Source organism: Carcharhinus amblyrhynchos, chromosome 34, assembly GCF_965287045.1.
Source record: "Carcharhinus amblyrhynchos chromosome 34, sCarAmb.v2.hapA, whole genome shotgun sequence".
Classification (NCBI taxonomy): domain Eukaryota; kingdom Metazoa; phylum Chordata; class Chondrichthyes; order Carcharhiniformes; family Carcharhinidae; genus Carcharhinus; species Carcharhinus amblyrhynchos.
Window position 1 is genome coordinate 12578658 of NC_137357.1, and position 22067 is coordinate 12600724.

The following is a 22067-nucleotide window of genomic DNA, read 5'->3' on the forward strand; positions in this document are numbered from 1 at the left end:
TAGCACTGTTGCCTCACAGCACCAGGGACCCGAGGCGGCACAGTGGTTAGCACTGCTGCGTCATAGCGCCAGGGATCTGGGGCAGCACGGTGGCACATTGGTTAGCACTGTTGCCTCACAGTGCCAGGGACCCGGGGTGGCATGGTGGCACAGTGGTTAGCACTGCTGCCTCACAGCACTGGGGACCTGGGGCAGCATGGTGGCATAGTGATTAGCACTGCTGCCTCACAGCACTGGGGACCCAGGGCAGCATGGTGGCACAGTGGTTAGCACTGCTGCCTCACAGCGCTGGGGACCCGGGGCAGTGCAGTAGCATAGTGGTTAGCACTGCTGCCTCACAGTGCCAGGGACCTGGTGTGGCATGGTGGCACAGTGGTTAGAACTGCGACCTCACAGTGCCAGGGACCCAGGTTAATTCCTGGTTTGGGTCACGATCTGTGTGGAGTTTGCACATTTTCCCTGTGTCTGTGTGGGTTTCCTCCAGGTGCTCCAGTTTCCTCTCACACTCCAAAGATGTGTGGGTTAGGTGGATGGGCCAAACTAAATTGCTCCTGAGTGTCAGGGAGATTAGTAGGGTATGGTTACGAGAATAGGGCCTGGGTGGGATTGCTGGCTGTGCAGGATTGAATGGCCTCCTTCTGCACTGTTGGGATTCTGTGATGGACTTGTTGCTTCATTTAGACAGATATCATCTACCAATGAGCTTGGACTTGGAGAGCCGCACACTGAATGAACATCCCTCAACTGCAGGATGCGCAGCATTCTTCACTCTGTGACCCAGTCTCCTCACTGAAGGAGGGACACAACTTCTTCTGAGGTCAGGACAGAAGAATTACACTGTCAACTGACATAAAAATTAAACTGCCAAGGGTGGGTCCAATGACAGATTATAGGATTAACTAGTCCACACTATATATTACAGGGTCAAGCAAAGAATATAATTAGGCTGTTCAGGGAGTACTGACTGATTACTCCTGAAATACAGGGTTACTGATGATACATGCAGAGCCAAGAGCCCTTTTGAGTTAACCTTTGTATTCCAGAGCTAAGATTGTCAGTTAAAGAGTTAATATTACAAATATCTTCCTGTGTTGCACAGCTTTGTCTCCGAATTTTACAGACTTCCAGGGGTCAGAAAACTGTAGGACTCTTTGCCGCAGAAGGCTGTGGAGGCCAGGTCATTGAGGGTGTTTAAGACAGAGATGGGTAGGCTTTTGATTAATAAGGGGATCAGAGATTATGGGGAAAAGGCAGGAGAATTGGGCGGCACAGTGGTTAGTACGCTGCCTCACAGCACCAGGGAACTAGGTTCAATTCTGACCTGAGGTGATTATCTGTGTGGAGTCTGTACTTTCTCTGTGTGGGTCTCCTCCGGGTGCTCCAGTTTCCTCCCACAGTCCAAAGATGTGTGGGTTAGGTTGATTGGCTACACTTAATTGACCCTAGTGTCAGGGGTTAGCAAGGTGAATGCATGGGGCCTACAGGAATAGGGCCTGGGTTGGATTGTGGTCGGTACAGACCCGATGGGCCGAATGGCCTTCTTCTGTACCGTAAGGATTCTATGATTCTATGAATTGGGATGAAAAAAATATCAGCCATGACTGAATAGCGGGGCAGACTTGATGGACCAAGTGGCCTAATTCTGCTCCTATTCCTATGATTTTATGGTAATATTGAGTATTACAAGGTTGGTACCTACCATGATTTTCAGGAGTAATACTCATCATAACAAGGTTAACAGAGGGTGATTTTTGCATGAAACTGGGTTAATTCTGTGCAGTACTGGTTTAATAATCACCATTCCGTCTTTAACATGAAGTACTTCAGTTTGCTGACAATTTATTAATACTGTATTTTCAGAATGAATACAGGCTTTCCTGTAAGTTACTGAGTGGCTGGCGCACTGTATTCAACATGTTAATGTTTTAGGCAGTTTTTCTCTCTGAGCCTCACTCATTCCCTCAAGCTGCCACTGGTTGGATCCGGGAATTGTGTGCAGCTTTCCAAATAGCCAATATTACTCATTCTTTTCCATAACTCTGAGCCAAGCCACTCATTCCTTTGTTGCTAATGGACTTTGCTATCTTGGAAACAGCAGTGGGTGGGCTGATGCAAGACTGAGTTACATTGCTGTGGACTCAGTCCTCTCTCCAGTGAGGGAGCAAGTGGGAGAAAAAACAGATAGAATTTACATTTTGAGAGGGTCTTTCACGGCCTCAGAAAGTCTGCGAGTTCTTCAGTCAATGAAATGCTTTGTACAGCACAGTCACTGTCTGAATGCAGTCCGGTTAGATCATAATCACACCATGTGTTTTGGTTATAGTAGTTCAGAGAGAAAGGAGTAAACACTTCTGCTTTTCTTCAAAATAGTACCATACCATTTTTCAGATCCATCTGAGGGGGCAGCAGATGCTCCTTTTTAGCAACACTCTCTCAGTCCTGATCCTCTGACAGCGTGGCACCCCCTCAGTACTGATCCTCTGACAGCGTGGCACCCCCTCAGTACTGATCCTCTGACAGCGTGGCACTCCCTCAGTGCTGACCCTCTGATAGTGCGGCACTCCCTCAATGCTGACCCTCTGACAATGCGGCACTCCCTCAGCGCTGACCCTCTGACAGTGTGCCACTCCCTCAGTACTGACCTTCTGACAATGTGCCACTCCCTCAGTACTGACTCTCTGACAGTGCAGCACTCCCTCAGTACTGACTCTCTGACAGTGCAGCACTCCCTCAGTACTGACCCTGTGACAGTGCGGCTCTATCTCAGCAATGACCCTTTGACACTGTGGCACTCCTTCAGTATTGACCCTCTGACAGTGCGACACTCCTTCGGTACTGACCCTCTGGTAGTGCAGCATTCCCTCAGCCCTGACCCTCTGACAGTGCGGCACTCGCTCAGTACTGACCCTCTGACCGTGTGACATTCCCTCAGTACTGACCATCTGACAGTGCAGCACTCCCTCAGTACTGACTCTGTGACAACACAGCACTCCCTCAGTACTGACTCTGTGACAACGCAGCACTCCCTCAGTACTGACTCTGTGACAATGCATCACTCCCTCAGCCCTAACCCTCCGACAGTGTGGCATTCGCTCAGTACGGACCCTCTGACAGTCGGGCACTCCCTTAGTTCGGGACCCTCAACAGTACAGAACTCCCTCAATACTGACCCCGTGACAGTGCAATACTCCTCAGCCCTGACCCTCTGACAGTGCGGCTCTTCCTCAGTACTGGCCATCTGACAGTGCAGCACTCCCTCAGTACTGACTCTGTGACAATGCAGCACTCCCTCAGTAGTGACCCTCTGACAATGCAGCACTCCCTCAGTACTGACCCTCTGACAGTGCAGTGCTCCCTCAGCACTGACCCTCTGACAGTGCGGCACTCCCTCAGTATCGACCCTCTGATAGTCGGGCACTCCCTTCAGCACTGACCACTGTTACTGTGCTGCCCTGTCATATCTGTCTAGAGTATTTGCTTAAGTTTATTGGGTGGGGTTGTAGTTACAGCCTTATGATGAGCATGTGATGGGTCTTGGTCATTGTATCTGACACAGTCAGTTTGCTGCCGACAATCCAGAAACCTAATGGCAGGTGGACCAACCTGGAAATGTGATAACAGCAATTTGATTGTTAACTTAGGTCAGGCTATTGTGCTCAATTAATCAAAAAGTATCCTCAGTCCTCATAAGAACATAAGAAATAGGAGCAGGAGTAGGCCATCTAGCCCTTCGGGCCTGCCCCGCCATTCAATAAGATCATGGCTGATCTGTCGTGGCTCAGTTCCACATTCCCGCCCTCTCCCCAAATGATTTCTTGTCATAAACTAGATAACTAATCAACCTGTTGACTTATCAGCATATCATTGCCCATGATGCAGCTCATACCTCATGAAGGTTTTGACAATTTGTTAAAGGGGAACCTGTAGATGTGTATACTTGTTTCCAAAAGGCATTTGATAAACGTCATATCAAAATAAGAGCTTGTGGTGTTGCAGGTTAACAGGGTACGTTGCAAGAATAGATACAGGGGAAAACAATAATTTATGCATTTTGAGGGGAATATGCTGATTGGTTGACAAAGAGATTCTGATTGGTAGAGGTGTTGCCACGGAGAACACCCGAGGTGACTGACAGTTTATTGGCATGGATTGTTTGAAATTTAAACCACTCTGGTTGGTAAAGGCATTGCTTTGAGAAATATGTCACTGAATGCCTGTCACTTATTTTGTTTATCTGAAGCAGGCACAATGTGTATATATGTTCTTTCTGTCTGAAAAGTGCCCAGATTATGACCCCTAGAAGATCAAAATATCACAATAATTTGAGCAGCAGGTGAAGTTAGCTGTTGCACGTTCTGCACCACTAACAGGATGCTGCCAGTAAGCTGACTGGTACTTGACAGTTAACTGTCAATCACCGTGCATTCGACCTGGCAATACCTCTGCCTGTGATAGTTGTCTTGCCAACCAATCAGCACTCTCCTTTCATACAGTATAAACTGATGTTTGCTCCTTGCAAAGTATCCTGATGAGTACAAGATGAAAAGCTTTGACATGTTCCTTTTTCAGCAATGCTCAAGTTCTGTACTAGCAACTGATACCAGTTATTCTCAATATAAACCACCCTAATTCCTTGATTAGATTCCAGTCTGTAGCTCACTTCAGGAATTTGTTAATCTGTATTTAAACTGCTCCCCACTGCCCATCTCCCTCCTAAAACCAGAACTTGCTGAACTCCCCAACCTACAACCCACTCTCCCCCAATTAGATTTCAGGCTGTAACTTGCTGCCAAACACAATCTGTACCCTTGTTAGTTAAGGGTTAAAGCAGAGCCTGCCAGTTTACTGGGATGTGTATGTCCACTCAATGTTGTGCTGCTGTGTAGCTCGAGGGATCAGTGACTCACTCTCAGTTCCTGTACAGCCTCTGGGCTGTTCCTGGCAACAAACTTCACAAAGTGTCAAGTCCTCTTTTGTTGAAGAGAGCCACAGCTATGAGTGGGATTGAGCATAAGGGAGTTCCTCATGCACTTAGCCCCTCAGTTCCTCGCACTGCTATTGTTGGTGGGGTAGTAACAAGAGGGAGCATCCAGCAAAGGGAAGGAATGTAATTCATGGTTCGTCTGTTGCTGTATAATTGGCTTTATTGAGCAAGGGTCACGTGAGCTGCATGCAGAGGCTCCTTAAAGAAAGTTCAACAGGTTTAGTAGTTACACAGGCCTCAGTGCACCAAACGTATACGTGACATCAATCATGGCTGCACAGTGGCAAGCACTGCTGCCTCACAGCGTCAGGGACCCAGGTGGTACAGTGGCAAGCACTGCTGCCTCACAGTGCCAGGGACCCAGGGCAGCACAGTGGCACAGTGGTTAGCACTGCTGCCTCATACTTTCAGGGACCTGGGTTCAATCCCAGCCTCGGGTGACAGTCTGTGTGGAGTTTGCACATTCTCCCTGTGTCTGTGTGGGTTTCCTCTGGATGTGCCGGTTTGTAGCTGCAAATGGAGTCCTGTGTACAATTTTGGTCCCCTTATTTGCGAAAGGGTATATTGGCCTTGGAGGGAGTACAGAGAAGGTTCACCAGGTTGATACCGGAGATGAGGGGGTTAGCTTATGAGGAGAGATTGAGTAGATTGGGCTGTAGTCATTGGAGATTAGACGGCTTAGGGGGGATCTGATAGAGACATACAAGATAATGAAGGGGCTCAATAGGCTAGAGGTAGAGAGATTCTTTTCACTTAGAAAGGAAACCAGAACTAGAGGGCACAACCTCAAAATGAGGGTTGGGGGTGCAGTTTAGAACAGAGTTGAGGAGGAACTTATTCTCTCAGAGGGTAGTGAATATCTGGAATTCTCTGCCCATTGAAGTGGTGGAGGCTACCTCATTGAATATGTTTAAGTCACGGGTCGATAGATTTCTGATCGATAAGGGAATTTAGAGTTATGTGGAGCAGGTGGGTAAGTGGAACTGAACCACTTTCAGGTCAGCCATGATGTTATTGAATGGCAGGGCGGGCTCGATGAGCTGGATGGCCTACTCCTGCTCCTATTTCTTATGTTCTCTCCCACAGTCCAAAATGAGCTGGTTAACTTGATGACACTAAATTGCCCCTTCGTGTCTCAAGATGGGTCGATTAATAGAGTAAATACGTGGGGTTACGGGGAAATACAGGGGCTGAGTGGAATTGTTGTCAGTGCAGGCTCGATCGACTGAATGGCCTACTTCTGCACTGTAGGGATTCTCTGATGGTGGGAGGATACAGCAGTATGGAGGGAGTGGAGTAGGGATGGAGGTGGATGGTACATTTAGTGGATGGGGAGGGAGGGAGGGTTTTGAATGTGTGATGATGTGTGGGGTCAGTGAGCAGGACAGGGAAAGGTGCTTGCATGGAGGTAGCAATGGGTCGGTGATGAGGAATGAACAGGGATTCTCCTGCTCCTGATTACGACTGCAATTTACACCAGTGAAGACAGCATTGGACTTCTGATGTGTTGCCCCTCTACAAGGTCCAATATCCGTGATAGGGTGTTCGATGAAGGTGGTTGGATGAGCAAGGGGTTGGGGAGAAACTGTCAAAGCCCAACCTGAGAGAACAAAATCCTCTCATGGAACAGGTTGGACAGAGCAGGTTTTCTGCTGTCCCAGCCAGTGCTGTGTTCAGGATATCATACCCAATCAGGTGTCATCATGGCTCAGTGTACTCTACAGTTGGAAAGCTGTGGGTCCAAATCCCACTGGAAAATGAGCACACAACACATACACTTGTACTGTTGGTACTGTGGGAGTGCCTCATTGTCAGAGGGCAGAGATTGAGGGAGCACCGCACTGTCAGACCGGAGAGACTGAGGGAGTGCCGCACTGTCGGAGGGGAAAGATTGAGGGACCGCCACACTGGCGGAGGGGAAAGATTGAGGGACCGCCACACTGGCGGATGGGAAAGATTGAGGGACCGCCACACTGGCGGATGGGAAAGATTGAGGGAGCGCCACACTGGCAGTGGGGAAAGATTGAGGGACCGCCACACTGGCGGATGGGAAAGATTGAGGGACCGCCACACTGGCGGATGGGAAAGATTGAGGGACCGCCACACTGGCGGATGGGAAAGATTGAGGGAGCGCCACACTGGTGGAGGGGAGAGATTGAGGGAGCGCCGCATTGGCTGAGGGAATTCTCACTTTCAGAGATGTCACTTGTTGGATGAGACGTCAGACCAATGCCCCAGCTTCTCTCGCAGTGAATCGCATTATGATGTACAGCAGCAGGGGAGTACTCCCTGCTAGGGTGGCCAACATTTGACCCTCCAGCACCATGATTAGAACAGATTATCTGGCCTTTATCACATTGCTGTATCTGGAATTGTACTCTGTGTAAATTGGCTGTCATTTTTCTGCATCACAACAGTTTCCAAGTATTTAATTGTCTCTCGATGGCTCTGGGGTGTTTGCCCATTGTGAAAGGCAATGGAAAAAGAACAAAGAACATAGAGCAGTACAGCACATGATGTAGAGATGCTGGCACTGGACTGCGGTATGCACAGTAAGTAGTCTCTCAATACCAGGTTAAAGTCCAGGTTTATTGGTAGGACGAGCTTTCAGCAGTACAGCATAGGAACAGGCCCTTCGGCCCTCCAACCCTGCACTGGTCACGTTGTCTTGTCCAGGCCAACTGCTGATATCCCTCGATTGCCCGTTTGTTCAGATGCCTATCAAGATAAGTCTTAAATATCGCTAACATGTCTGCCACAACCACCTCACTTGGCAGTACATTCCAGGCCACCCCCATCCTCTGTGTAAAAAATCTCCCCCGCACATCTCCCCTGAACCTTTCCCCCCTTATCTTGAACTTGTGCCCTCTTGTAATTATCGTTTCTGCACCAAGGAAAAAGCTTCCAACTGTTCACCCCATCCATACCCCTGATAATTGTTTAAACTTTGATCAGGTCGCTTCTCAGTCTCTGTCTTTCCAGGGAGAACAATCCCAGTTTATTCACAAGTGTCCAGAGGGGCAATTTTTTCGCTCAGAGGGTGGTGAGTGTCTGGAACAAGCTGCCAGAGGTAGTTGTAGAGGCTTTTTAAAAGCATTTAGACAGTTACATGGGTAAGATGGGTATAGAGGGATATGGACCAAATGAGGGCAATTGGGATTAGTTTAGGGATTTAAAAAAAAGGGTGGCATGGACAAGTTGGGCCAAAGGGCCTATTTCCATGCTGTAAACCTGTCTGACTCTATGACTCTCCTCATAGCTAATACTCTCCATCCCCAGGCAACATCCTGGTAAACCATTTCTACACTCTCTCCAAAGCCTCCACCCTCTGGCAGTGTTGTTTATTCATTCTTTAAAGGCCGTCAGTTTAATTTGGATTTTATCAGTTTCACCCATCTGCAAATCACTCCAATAAAACATCTTTACCAACAACTGCCGATTCAGCTTCAACCCAGTTTACAAATCCACTTCAGAATTGTTCAACTGCTGCTTTCTCTTTCCCTATTTTCAGGATGCTCCCCCCTCCCTACCCTCATGCCCCCTCACTCTGCACTGCTACCCCCTCCACAACCTCAACCCGTCCCCACACTTACCGCTCTCCCCACCCTATCCCGCTTCACACCCCTCCCCCCCACCTTCACCCCACCCTTCTGCTCTGCTAATCCCTCCCCACCCGACACCCCTCCCTCACCCGCCTCCCCACCCCTACCCACCCGACACCCCTCCACAGCCCTACCCATCTCTACACCCCTCCCTGCATCCCTATCCCCTCCCCATCCTACCCTGCTCCACGCCCCTACAGTCCTCCCCACCCTACCCCACTCCGCACCCCTCCCCCCCACCCTCATTGCATGTGGGAAGATTACGGTGGAGCAATTCCAACCTTTCACCATCAATCACAGTCAAGGTGAACCAGCCAATGACAAGGTCAGAAAACAGGGTGGGGTGAAATGGACAATTTGGGGAATACTACACACAGAAACATGCAACATACACAAACATGCAACACACACAAACATGCAAATGCACAAAAATGTGTAATACACAAACATGCAACATGTATGCACAAATGCAAATTAAAACACAAACATGAGAACATTGGAGTCTTTGCTGGGTTGAAGAGCAGAAGGATCTTGGGGTCTGGGTCCATAGGACTCCTAAATCGGCCTCGCAGGTGGAGGATGTGGTCAAGAAGCCCTATGGTGTACTGGTCTTCATTAATTGAGGGATTGAGTTTAGGAGTCGGGAGGTAATGCTGCAACTTTATAGGATCCTTGTCAGACCCCACTTGGAGTACTGGGCGCAGTTCTGGTCACCTCACTACAGGGAGGACGTGGAAGCTATTGAGAGGGTGCCGAGGAGATTTACAAGGATGTTGCCTGGATTGGGAGGCATGCCTTATGAAGATAGGTTGAGGGAGCTAGGTCTCTTCTCCCTGGAGAGACGAAGGTTGAGAGGCGACCTGATAGAGGTTTATAAAATGTTGAGAGGAACAGATAGGGTGGATTCTCGGAGGCTATTTCCCAGGGCTGAAACGGTCGCTACGAGAGGACACAGGTTTAAGGTGCTGGGAAGCAAGTACAGAGGAGACGTCAGGGGAAAGCTTTTCACTCAGAGGGTGGTGAATGAGTGGAATCGGCTGCTGTTGGTGGTGGTAGAGGCGAACTTGCTGGGGTCTTTTAAAAGACTTCTGGATGAGTATATGGGATCTAATGGGATTGGGAGTTACAGATAGTTCTATGGCTTGGTAGGTATAGATGTGATCGGCGCAACTTGTGGGCCTGTTTGTGCTGTAGTGTTCTATGTTCTATATGCAAAAGCTTACACAGACATGGAGGCATTCTAATGAACATGAACATTTACCTAATCACACACAAATCAGATGCAAGAATGTACATAAATGCAGACAAAAGCAGGGACACATACCAGTGAATGTACAAGCATGCACAGATGTACATGTGCACTCAGCTCTGACAAAAGATCACCTAGACTGGAAACGTTGGCTCCATTCTCTCCCAACAGATGCTGTCAGACCTGCTGAGATTTTCCAGCATTTTCTGTTTTTGATTCAGATTCCAGCATCCGCAATGTTTTGCTTCTATGCTCACGCACAATCCCATTACACAGACGTACATACAGATATACATGTGAACGTCCACTTACGCAGACACACACAAAAACTGAGAAGCATGTGACTAACACATGGATAGTTAAACAGATACACATACACAAATATTACACACATGCACAAACTCAGACTGATAATAAGCACACAAACAGACATACACATGCACAAGTACACACCTGCACATACCATCAACATGCACACAAACATATACTTAACTAAAAGCAAAGCAACGGGGTCATGTGATGTGAGCTAAATTGCGATGACAGTGAGTTGAGTGAAGAAAATGCTTGTCGGATTGAGGTGGTTGGAGACAGTTCACAGTGCTAGTTTCATTGGTGAGCAGGCCTACGCTTTGGCAATGCTATAGGCATCGAGATGATGGCTGCCATTGTGAGTGAAGTGGTGGATAGCAGTCTGGGCTCTAGGCTGTTCACATTGGTAAACTGACAGTTATCCTTAAGAGAATGGATGAAGTTGAGGAGAGAATCCTGTCAGTCAGGAAGGCAGTTTCCTCAGTAGGGACTCATCTTCAATCCTTGGAAATCCTGCTGCATGGAATGTCAAACATCCTGGTCGATTTGGGGAGATGGGACCGGAGGAGGAGCCCAGATTGGGGAGCTGGGGATGAATTCCCAGCTGAATTCGGGAACTGGCTGCCACGCTTTCACAATCGCGATTTGAAGACTGGGTGTTTTGAGTTCAATGGAGCACACTGTGTCTGATCTTTGAGACCTGGGGGTCAGTCAAAGACTCCAACTACTGCTCATACATTATCTTGTCCTCCTTCATGAAGGGCTGGAGGCAGTCGGATGTGATCACCATGTATATCACCGCCCAGGGGCCCTAGGATTCTTTTTTTGAGGGCTTTGGGACAATGACATTCATTGCACAAAGGCAACGGCTTCGGAGAAACTCAGGATCTTGCTCAATGATCCTGTCATGGCTTTGGCCGATACCAGCCCCTTGGATGGTTATATTATCCTGCAGTTCATCATTAATCCTGACCTTTGTTCCCTTGAAATTATACTCTGACTCCGTAATATTGTCTTTTATCCTGACAAAGTTGTGTGATCCTGACAAAGATGAGCACAGAGGTGTTAGCAGCCTGTTTCCTGTTACACTGCAAATATCAGGATTGGTTAATACTGGACTATACCCGATGTTATGATATCCCTGTGTTGATCTTGTACTGTGCTTTGTTCATATTGATGGGAGTATAACCGAGCACAGTCAGGCAGCAGGGTAGCACAGTGGTAAGCAGTGTCTCAGTGCCAGGGACCCAGGTTCAACTCCAGCCTTGGGTCATTGTCTGTGTGGAGTTTGCATGTTCTCCCCGGGTCTGCGTGGGTTTCCCCCAGGTGCTCTGATTTCCTCCCACAGTCCAAAGACGTGCGGGTTAGGTGGATTGACCATGTTAAATGTATGGGGTTGCAGGGATAGGGCGGGGGCCTGGGTAAGATGTTCTTTCAGAGAGCCAGTGCAGACTCGATGGGCCAAACGGTCTCCTGTGCTGCAGCAATTATATTGTGCCATAGCCTTCATTACAATTGTGGTCAAATGGGTAGCACCATTGCAGAGAGGTGAGCAAGTGGTTTAATATGAAGGTAATGGGTGGTGCTCCACCCATCGTCACAATGAGCAAGGAAAATTCCCAAGAGCTCACCTATTATTTCAGTTGTTTTGGGGTCAGAGATTTGTTGCTCAACTCCTGTTATGGTACAGACAAACTATATATCCTGGGATTGTACTGTTGGTACCCCCACTGTGGCGGGGACAGAGGAAGCTTCCTTTGGTGCGTGCCCAAGTGAAAGATGAAAATCCATGGTGCTCTAATCACCATTTTACCAGTGCTAATATCCTGTATTATTTACGGTTAAATAAGCAATGGGAATGGTACAAAAAAAATTAATTTTCCATAACTGCTGTCACCGTTATCCTCTAAGTTTGGTTATACCGCTAGCCAATAGTGGCTGTATCCTGTTATCCTGATATTCCATCCTTTAATATATCCTTTCATTTCTTGTATGATGGGAGGTGCTGGATTTAATGAGTAATCCAAAACAACTGAACTGTTTTTCTCCCCGCTTCCTACTTGTACTTGTTTAAGAATGACCTTGCTATACTGGACCCATTTCTGAGAGTATGTTGTATTTGTAAAAAAAAAGAAAAATCTTCAATAAAAATATATTAAAAAACACAGAAGTGTGTGAACATGATTGCACAAACAATGCACACGAAAACAGACCTGTTTATGCACACACAAAATCAGATGCACTTAGATATACATCCACGGTACATATGTACATATACAAACTGGCCCACACATATCCTTACACACATCTGTGTAAACAGACTAAAATACATACACCCACTGTGAGATATACAGTGGCACACTTTCAGATGTACTGACAGTAAGACACAGACTGAGACAGACTGACAGAGAGAGACAGACTGACACATACTGATAGTGAGACACAACAAACACACTGACAGTGAGAACAGACAAACACACACAGTGAGACAACAAACACACGCTGACAGCGAGACATGACAAACATACACCGACAGCGAGACACAGACTGAGACACACTGACAGCGAGACATGACAAACACACACGGACAGTGAGACATGACAAACATACACCGACAGCGAGACACAGACTGAGACACACTGACAGCGAGACATGACAAACACACACGGACAGTGAGACTGACAGTAAGAGACAGACTGAAAAGCACACTGATACACTTTCAGACACTCTGACACTCAGTACTTCATTGCAACTTGATATCTGGTCAGACACAGTTTGTTCAATATATTCACACAAAGCCATTGGAAGCAGCACTGAACTGGCGCTTGACAAATACAGTCTGTCACAAACCAGCTGTGAAAAGCAGAAAGACATTTCCTCTGGATAAGAATTCAATTTGAAAATGAACTTACTGTTGACTTGGCTGTGTTTCAGACGAGCAGCTCTGCACTTAGGGACTGTGTGACTCTCCCTCTCTCGCGTCACCAGCTGGTCTAAAGTCCTCTTCTCAAGTTCAGGTTTTGACTGGAACTATTTCCTGTTACTTATGAAGGTTAGTGAGTGTGTGCGTTTGCATGTGAGTGAGCGTGAGTGTGTAAAACATATCCCTCGCAGCAACCAGTGAGAGCACACAGAGTCTCAGGGAGTTATTTGCATACAATCTGGCCCATGTTCAGGGCAATGAGCTGGACATTAACTCACTCTCTGCCTCTCTAAGCCCTGCTGACAGGGGCTACTATTTCAGATTGTCCTGGATCTGCAGCCTGGCGACTGAGCTCAGGGTTCGGCCAGGCTCTTTGGACCGAATGAAGAGCTCCATTCACTGTGGCAGTCAGCAGTGTCTGCACCGGAGAGGGCATCAGCTCCGAGAGAGGGCAAAACTTCAGTGGACTTCATTCCCCATTTGCAAAAAGAGATCAAGACAGCTTCAAATTTAAACTCACACAAACCTCTTGGGCTACCAGTAGGTATAGATGGGATGGCAGATGGAATTTAACCCTGAAAACTATGAGGTGATACACTATGGAAGGAATAATTTGACAAAGAAGTATTCAATGAACAGCAATGACATTAGTTAGAGTCATAGAGGTTTACAGCATGGAAACAGGCCCTTCGGCCCAACTTATCCATGCAGCCCTTTTTTGTTTAAAACATAAGAACATAAGAAATAGGAGCAGGAGTAGGCCATCTAGCCCTTCGAGCCTGCCCCGCCATTCAATAAGATCATGGCTGATCTGTCGTGGCTCAGTTCCACATTCCCGCCCTCTCCCCATAACCCTTAATCCCCTCTCTTATCAAAAACTCATCAACCCGCGTCTTAAAAATATTTAGCGAGGTAGCCTCCACCACTTCAACAGGCAGAGAATTCCAGAGATTCACCACCCTTTGAGTGAAGAAGTTCTTCCTCAACTCCGTTCTAAACCGCCCCCCCTTTATCTTGAGGCTGTGCCCCCTAGTCCTACTGTCCTTTCTGAGCGGGAAGAGTCTCTCCACCTCTATCCTATCCATCCCATTCATCATCTTATACGTCTCAATGAGATCTCCCCTCATTCTTCTAAACTCTAACGAGTACAAGCCCAGTTTATTCAGCCTCTCCTCATAGCTCAACCCCCTCAACTCCGGCATCAGCCGAGTAAACCTCCTCTGCACTCCCTCCAAGGCCAAAATAACCTTACGTAAGTACGGCGCCCAAAACTGCACACAGTACTCCAGCTGCGGCCTCACCAATGCCCTATACAGCCGCAGCAAGACCTCCCTACTTTTATATTCAATCCCCCTCGCTATGAAGGCCAGCATCCCATTTGCCTTCCTGACCACCTGCTGCGCCTGCAAGCTGGGTTTTTGCGACTCATGCACAAGGACCCCAAGGTCCCTCTGCACCGTCGCCTGCTGCAGTTTTTCACCATGTAAGTAATAATCCTTCCTACCATTATTCCTACCAAAGTGGACCACCTCGCACTTGCCAACATTAAATTCCATTTGCCATTTCCTGGCCCATTCGCCCAGCCCATCTAGATCCTTCTGTAGACTCTCCACACCCTCCGCACAATTTGCCGTTCCACCAATCTTGGTGTCATCAGCAAATTTCGACACCATACACTCGGTTCCCTCCTCCAGATCATCTATATAAATGGTAAATAGCTGAGGCCCCAGCACCGACCCCTGGGGCACTCCACTCGTCACCGACCGCCAATCCGAATAGCACCCATTGACCCCCACTCTCTGCCTCCTATTTGACAACCAATCCTCTATCCACGCTAACACCCTACCCCCAACTCCATGTCCCCTGACCTTCTGCAATAACCTCGTGAGGTACCTTGTCAAACGCCTTCTGAAAATCAAGAAAGACCACATCCACCGGCTCTCCTCTATCCACCGACCTGGACACATCCTCATAGAACTCCAGTAAATTTGTCAGACACGACTTCCCTTTAACGAAACCGTGCTGCGTCTGCTCTATCAAGCAATTCCCCTCAAGATGCCTCGCTATTTCCTCCTTGATGACAGATTCTAACATTTTACCTACAACAGACGTTAAACTAACCAGCCTATAATTCCCTGCCTTTTGCCTGGCACCCTTCTTAAACAACGGCGTAACATTAGCCGTTTTCCAATCTTCCGGCACTTCCCCGGAATCCAGCGACGTCTGGAAAATAACCACTAAGGCATCCACTATCACCTCTGCCATTTCTTTCAGAACCCTCGGATGCATTCCATCCGGTCCTGGGGACTTGTCCACAATCAGCCCCTCCAGTCTGTCGAGCACCGCCTCTCTAGTAACAGTAATGTCATTGAGACCCTCCAGTCCTACCACCTTTCCATCGCCAACACCTGGCAAATTATTCACGCCCTCCTCCATGAAGACCGAAACAAAAAAGTTATTCAAGACCTCAGCCATATCCCCATCCCCTACCACTAAGTCCCCCTTCTCATCCTCTAAGGGTCCAACGTTCACCCTAGCCAGCCTCTTCCTTTTTATGTATTTATAAAAACTCTTGCTATCCTTTTTTATATTAAGCGCTAGCCCAGCTTCATCGTTTCTCCTACCCTTCTTGATCAACTTCTTTGTCAATCTTTGTTGACATTTAAACCTCTCCCAATCCTCTTCTCGCCCACTACTCTTAGCTACTCTAAACGCCTCCGCTTTTAATTTAACACTTTCCTTCACCTCCTTCGTTATCCACGGCTTATTACCTCTCCTCCTACGGTCCTTTTTGACCATCGGAATAAATTTCTGCTGAGCACCAAGAAAGATCTCCTTAAAGATCCTCCACTGCTCCTCAGCAGACCTACCTTCCAACGCGCTCCCCCAGTCCACATTCGCCAATTCTTCTCTCATCCTACCGTACTCCCCTCTGTTCAAACAAAGGACGCGTGTCCGGGAACCCACTTTCTCCTCCTCCATCTGCACCAGAAACTCCACCATACAATGATCACTCTCCCCAAGAGGATCCTTCACTGCAAGGTCCCTAATTCTACCCGCCTCATTACATAACACCAGATCCAAGAAAGCTCGCTCCCTCGTCAGCTCCAACACACACTGTTCAAGGAAACTATCCCGCCAGCATTCCAAGAACTCCTCCTCGAGCCCACCGCGTCCAACATGCCCGTTGCAGTTGGAGATAACTTTCTTCACTGTCCACTACGCCAATCTTCGTGTCATCTGCAAACTTGTTAACCATGTCCCCTATATTCTCATCCAAATTATTAATGTAAGTGACAAATAACAGTGGGCCCAGCACTGATCCCTGAGGCATACCGCTGGTTACAAGCCTCCAGTTTGAAAAACAGTTCTCCACAACCACCGACAGAAGCCAATTTTGTATCCATTTAGATAACTCACCCTGGATCCCGTGAAATTTAACTTAATGCAACAACCTACCATGCGGTACCTTGTCAAAGGCCTTGCTCGAGTCCATGTAGACATCATCAACTGCACTGGCCTCATCTACCTTCTTGGTTACCCCTTCAAAAAACTCAATCAAATTTGTGAGACATGATTTTCCACTCACATAGCCATGCTGTCTCTAATCAGTCCTTGCATCTCTAAATGCTTGTAGATTCTGTCTTTCAAAATACCTTCCAACAACTTACCCACCACAGATGTGAGGCTCACCGGCCTGTAGTTCCCAGGCTTTTCCCTGCAGCCCTTTTTAACAAAGGCACAACATTTGCCACTCCAATCTTCAGGCACCTCACCTGTGAGTATCGATAATTCAACTATCTTGGCTAGGGGACCCACAATTTCATCCCTCGCCTCCCAAAATGTCCTGTGTTATACTTCATCAGCTCCCGGGGACTTATCTACCTTGACTTCCAGCACCTCCTTGTCTGTAATACATACACTCCTCAAGACATCGCTATTTATTTCCCCGAGTTCTCTAACATCCATGCTTTTCTCAACAGTAGCTACTGAAGAGAAATATTCACTTAGGATCTCACCCACCTCTTGTGGATCCGCATATCGATGAACTTGTTGGTCCTTAAGAGGCCCTATTCTCTTCATTGTTACTCTTTGGCCCTTGATGTATTTGTAGAAGCTCTTTGGATTCTCCTTTGCCTTATCTGCCAAAACAATTTCATGCTCCCTTTTTGCCCTCCTGATTTCTTTCTTAACTCTATAGAACATAGAACATTACAGCGCAGAACAGGCCCTTCGGCCCACGATGTTGCGCCGACCAGTTAAAAAAAACAACAACAATGACCCACTAACCTAAACCAATCCCTTTTCGTCCATAAACCTGTCCACAGACCTCTTAAACGCCCCCAAACTAGGCGCATTTACAACTGCAGCAGGCAGGGCATTCCAATCCCTCACCACCCTCTCGGTAAAGAACCTACCCCTGACATCTGTCCTATAACTACCCCCCCTTAGTTTAAAGCCATGCCCCCTCGTGCTAGATTTTTCCATCAGAGGAAAAAGGCTATCACTATCCACCCTATCTAAACCTCTAATCATCTTATATGTTTCAATAAGATCCCCTCTTAGCCGCCTTCTTTCCAGCGAAAACAACCCCAAATCCCTCAGCCTCTCCTCATAGGATCTCCCCTCCATACCAGGCAACATCCTGGTAAACCTCCTCTGCACCCTCTCCAAAGCCTCCACATCCTTCCTGTAATGTGGGGACCAGAACTGCACACAATACTCCAAGTGCGGCCGCACCAGAGTTGTGTACAGTTGCAACATAACGCTACGACTCCTAAATTCAATCCCCCTACCAATAAACGCCAAGACACTGTATGCCTTCTTAACAACCTTATCTACTTGATTCCCAACTTTCAGGGATCTATGTACACATACACCTAGATCCCTCTGCTCCTCCACACTATTCAAAGTCTTCCCGTTAGCCCTATACTCAACACATCTGTTATTCCTACCAAAGTGAATTACCTCACATTTCTCTGCATTAAACTCCATCCGCCACCTCTCGGCCCAGCTCTGCAACCTGTCTAAGTCTTCCTGCAAACTATGACACCCTTCCTCACTATCTACCACACCTCCGACTTTGGTGTCATCAGCAAATTTACTGATCCACCCAACTATACCCTCATCCAGATCATTAATAAAAATCACAAACAGCAGTGGCCCCAACACAGATCCCTGAGGCACACCACTTGTAACCGAACTCCATGATGAATATTTACCGTCAACCACTACCCTCTGTCTCCTATCCGCTAGCCAATTCCTAATCCAGTTCCCTAGATCACCCCCAATCCCATACATCTGCATTTTGTGCAGAAGCCTACCATGGTGAACCTTATCAAACGCAAACCTTATCAAACTCTACTCCTAAACCCTGTATACTCTTCAAGGGATTCACATGATCCCGGCTGCTTATGCATGTCATGTGCCTCTTTCTTCTTCTTGACCAGATTTTTTAGAAGTCTATTTATTTTATAGACCTCTAAGATCGCCCTGGAGCCTCCTACATTCCAGGGAAAAAAGTCTCACTCTATCCAGTTTCTCCTTATAACTCGATCCATCAAGTCCCGGTAGCATCCCAATAAATCTTTTCTGCACTCTTTCTAGTTTAATAATATCCTTTCTATAATAGGGGGACCAGAACTCTACACAGTATTCCAAATGTCTTGTACAACTTCAACAAGATATCCCAACTTTTGTATTCAATGTTCTGACCAATGAAACCAAGCATGCCGAGTGCCTTCTTCACCACTCCAACTGCCTGTGACTCCACTTTCAAGGAATGTGTATTTTTTATCGTTGAAAAAGAAATAGCAATGGCTATTTTAAAGAATGAACTGGTATTCCGAGATTTCTTTTTTCTGTAACTCTCTCCAACGCCCTACCATTAACCGAATAAGTCCTCCCTGGTTCAATCTACCAAAATGCATCACCTTGCATTTATCAAAATTAAACTCCAACTGCCATTCATCAACCCAGTTGCCCAATTGATCAAGATCCCATTGCAATCCCAGATAATCTTCTTCACTGTCCACGAAGCGACCAATGTTGGCATCATCTACAAACTTACTAACCATGCATCCTATATCCTTATGCAAATCATTAATATAAATAATTAACAGTGGACCCAGCACCGATCCCCGAGGCACACCACTGGTTACAGGCCTCCAGTTTGATAAACAACCCCTCTACAACCATCCTCTGTCTTCTGTCATCAAGCTAATTTTGTATCCAATTGGCTACCTCACCTGGATCTTGTGAGATTTAACCTTATGCAACAACCTACCATGTGGTACCTTGTCAAAGGTCTTGCTAAAGTCCATGTAGTTGTGTGAAACAAAGGGACCTTCACGAGTTTGTCCACAGAATAGGTGCAGGATTGGGCCATTTGGTCCTTTGAGCCTGTTCCACCATTCAATAGGATCATGACTGGTCATGCACTTTCAGCATCCCACTTCCGCTTTCTCTCCATACCCCTTGATCCCTTTAGTCACAAGGGCCACGTCCAGCTCCCTCTTGAACATATCTAACAAACTGGCCCCAACAGCTTTCTGTGCTGGAGAATTCCACAGGTTCACAACTCTCTGAGTCAAGAAGTTCTTCCTCATCTCAGTCCTGAATGGCTTCTCCCTTATTTTAAGAGTGTGAACCCCTAGTTCTGTACTTCACCAACATTGGGAACATTCTTCCTGTAACTAACTTGTCCAATGCCATCAGGATTTTTTATGTTTCTATGAGATCCCCTTTCATTCTTCTCAATTCCAGTGAGTACAAGCCCAGTCGATCTAGTCTCTCTTCATATGTCAGTCCTGACATTCCAGGAATCAGCCTGGTGAACCATTGCTGGACTCCCTCAATCGCAAGAATGTCCTTCCTCAACTGCACACAATACTCAAGGTATGGCCTCACCAAGGCCCTGTATAACTGCAGCAAGATATCCTTACTCCGATACTCAAATCCTCTTGTTATGAAGGCCAGCATGCCATTAGCTCTCCTCACTGTCTGCTGTACTTCAATGTCCAACCTTAAGCAACTGTTCCGTCATGACATCCAGGTCATGCTGCACTTCCCAAGATGTGGCTAGGTTGGTTGGCCATTCTAAATTGCCCTTAGTGTCCTGGGGATGCAGCGGTCAGAGGGATTAGTGGGTAAATATGTGGGAATAGGGCCTAGGTGGGATTGAGGCTGGTGCAGACTCGATGGGCCGAATGGCCTCTTTCTGCACTGTAGTATTCTGATTTCTCCTTTTCCTAAACGGCCACCACTCAGATAATAATCTTCCTTCCTGTTTTTGCCACCAAAGTGGATAACCTCACATTTATTGACATTATATTGCATTTGCCAAGTATTTGCCCAATCAGCCAACTTGTCCAAGTCACCCTGCAACCTTTTAGCATTCTCCTCTCAGCACACACTGTCATCTGCAAATTTGGAGTTTTTGCATTCAATTTCTTTGTCCAAATCATTAACGTATATCGTGAATATCTGGGGTCCCAGCACTGAATGCTACTGCCCACCTCTCTGAAAAGGACCTGTTTATTCCCACTCCCTGCTTCCTGTCTGCCAATATCCATGTCAATATGTTACCCCCCAATACCATGAGCTTTAATGTTGCTTACTTATCCCTTGGGTGGAAGGGGCATGTTAGTGGGAAGGTGAAAAAGGCATAATCGAGGCATAGGTCACAAAAGCAGAGAGGTCATGTTGGAGTTGTACAGAACTTTGGTGAGGCCACAGCTTGAACTGTGTGTAGTTCTGGTCATCACATTATAGGAAGATTGTGATTGCACTGGAGGGGGTGCAGAGGAGATTCACCAGGATGCTGCTTGGGATGAAACATTGAAGTTATGAAAAGATAGGCTTGGGTTGTTTTCTCTGGAGCAGAGAAGACTGAGGGCGACCTGATTGAAGTGAACAAGATCATAAGGGACATGGACAGAGTGGATAAGGAACAGCTGATCTCTTTAGTTGAAGGGTCAGTCGCAAGAGGACATAATTTTAAGGTGAGGGGCAGAGGTTTGGGGAGATGTGAGGAAAATGTTTTTACCCAGAGGGTGGTGACAGTCTGGAATGTGCTGCTGGAGGGTGGTGGAGACGGGCTGCCTCACATCCTTTAAGAAATCCTTCAGTTTGACAAAACGTCATCTAGATTCAAAACATCAGCCCTTTTCTCTCCATACAGATGCTGCCAGACCTGCTGAGATTTTCCAATATTTTCTCTTTTGGTTTCAGATTCCAGCATCCACAATAATTTGCTTTTATCCATGAATGAGTATCTGAATGAGCACTTGGCACATCATAACATTCAGGGCTATGAGCCAAGTGCTGGCAGATGGGATTAGATGGGAATTCAGGTGTTTCTTGGATGTCAGTGTGGAAGTGATGGGCCAAAGGGCCTCTTCTGCACTGTAGGATTCTATGATTCTTCCATCGGCACAGAGGACTGCTCTGGGAGTTCGGTATATAGGACCCATACTGGACAGGGGTCTCCTGCTCGCATTCCTTCAGTGGACAGAGCTGTCCACCACTGGTCAGGGATCTCCTGCAGCCGAGGGTACAGGGCCATGCCCTACACCCCATTTACCCATCAAACTGAGGAACAGTCTGGCTCTCTGGCTCACTCAGGAAATAGTTAATCTCAAATACATAAACCACCCTTAATTCAAACAAGAGCTTTCTCTTCAGAGAAAGCCGGTTGGTTGTAAATTGAATCCAGACTGTTGATGTGGATCCAGGAATGAAGCATAAACCAGGCGTCAATACGAAAGAGAGTGAGTGAGGGGCTCCACCTGTGAAGGTCCTTGTAAACATTAGTGGGGTCACATCTTCACATACATTTCATTCATCCAGACATGGAATAAACACATCATGGGTAGCCTGTACACAAATATCCCTCATGGGTGTCTGAGTACTGACTGTGTATTTAACAGGACTGAGTGTTCCAGGCCTCAATGTCTTTTCAATAAGACTGAATGTTCCAGCACACACTGCATGTGTATG

The 22067-nt window shown here is 47.1% G+C and overlaps 1 protein-coding gene across 2 annotated transcripts in view; it reads right to left on the minus strand.

The window, feature by feature from the left end:
• The window catches only part of sorbs3 (sorbin and SH3 domain containing 3), a 90059-nt gene extending 76890 nt beyond the window's left edge, over window positions 1-13169 (minus strand). For both annotated transcript variants that reach the window (XM_080217255.1, XM_080217253.1), the window contains exon 1: window positions 13057-13169. The gene's annotated coding sequence lies outside the window, so the exon portion shown is untranslated. The remainder of the gene's footprint in view (window positions 1-13056) is intronic.
• Between the last annotated feature and the right edge of the window lie 8898 nt (window positions 13170-22067).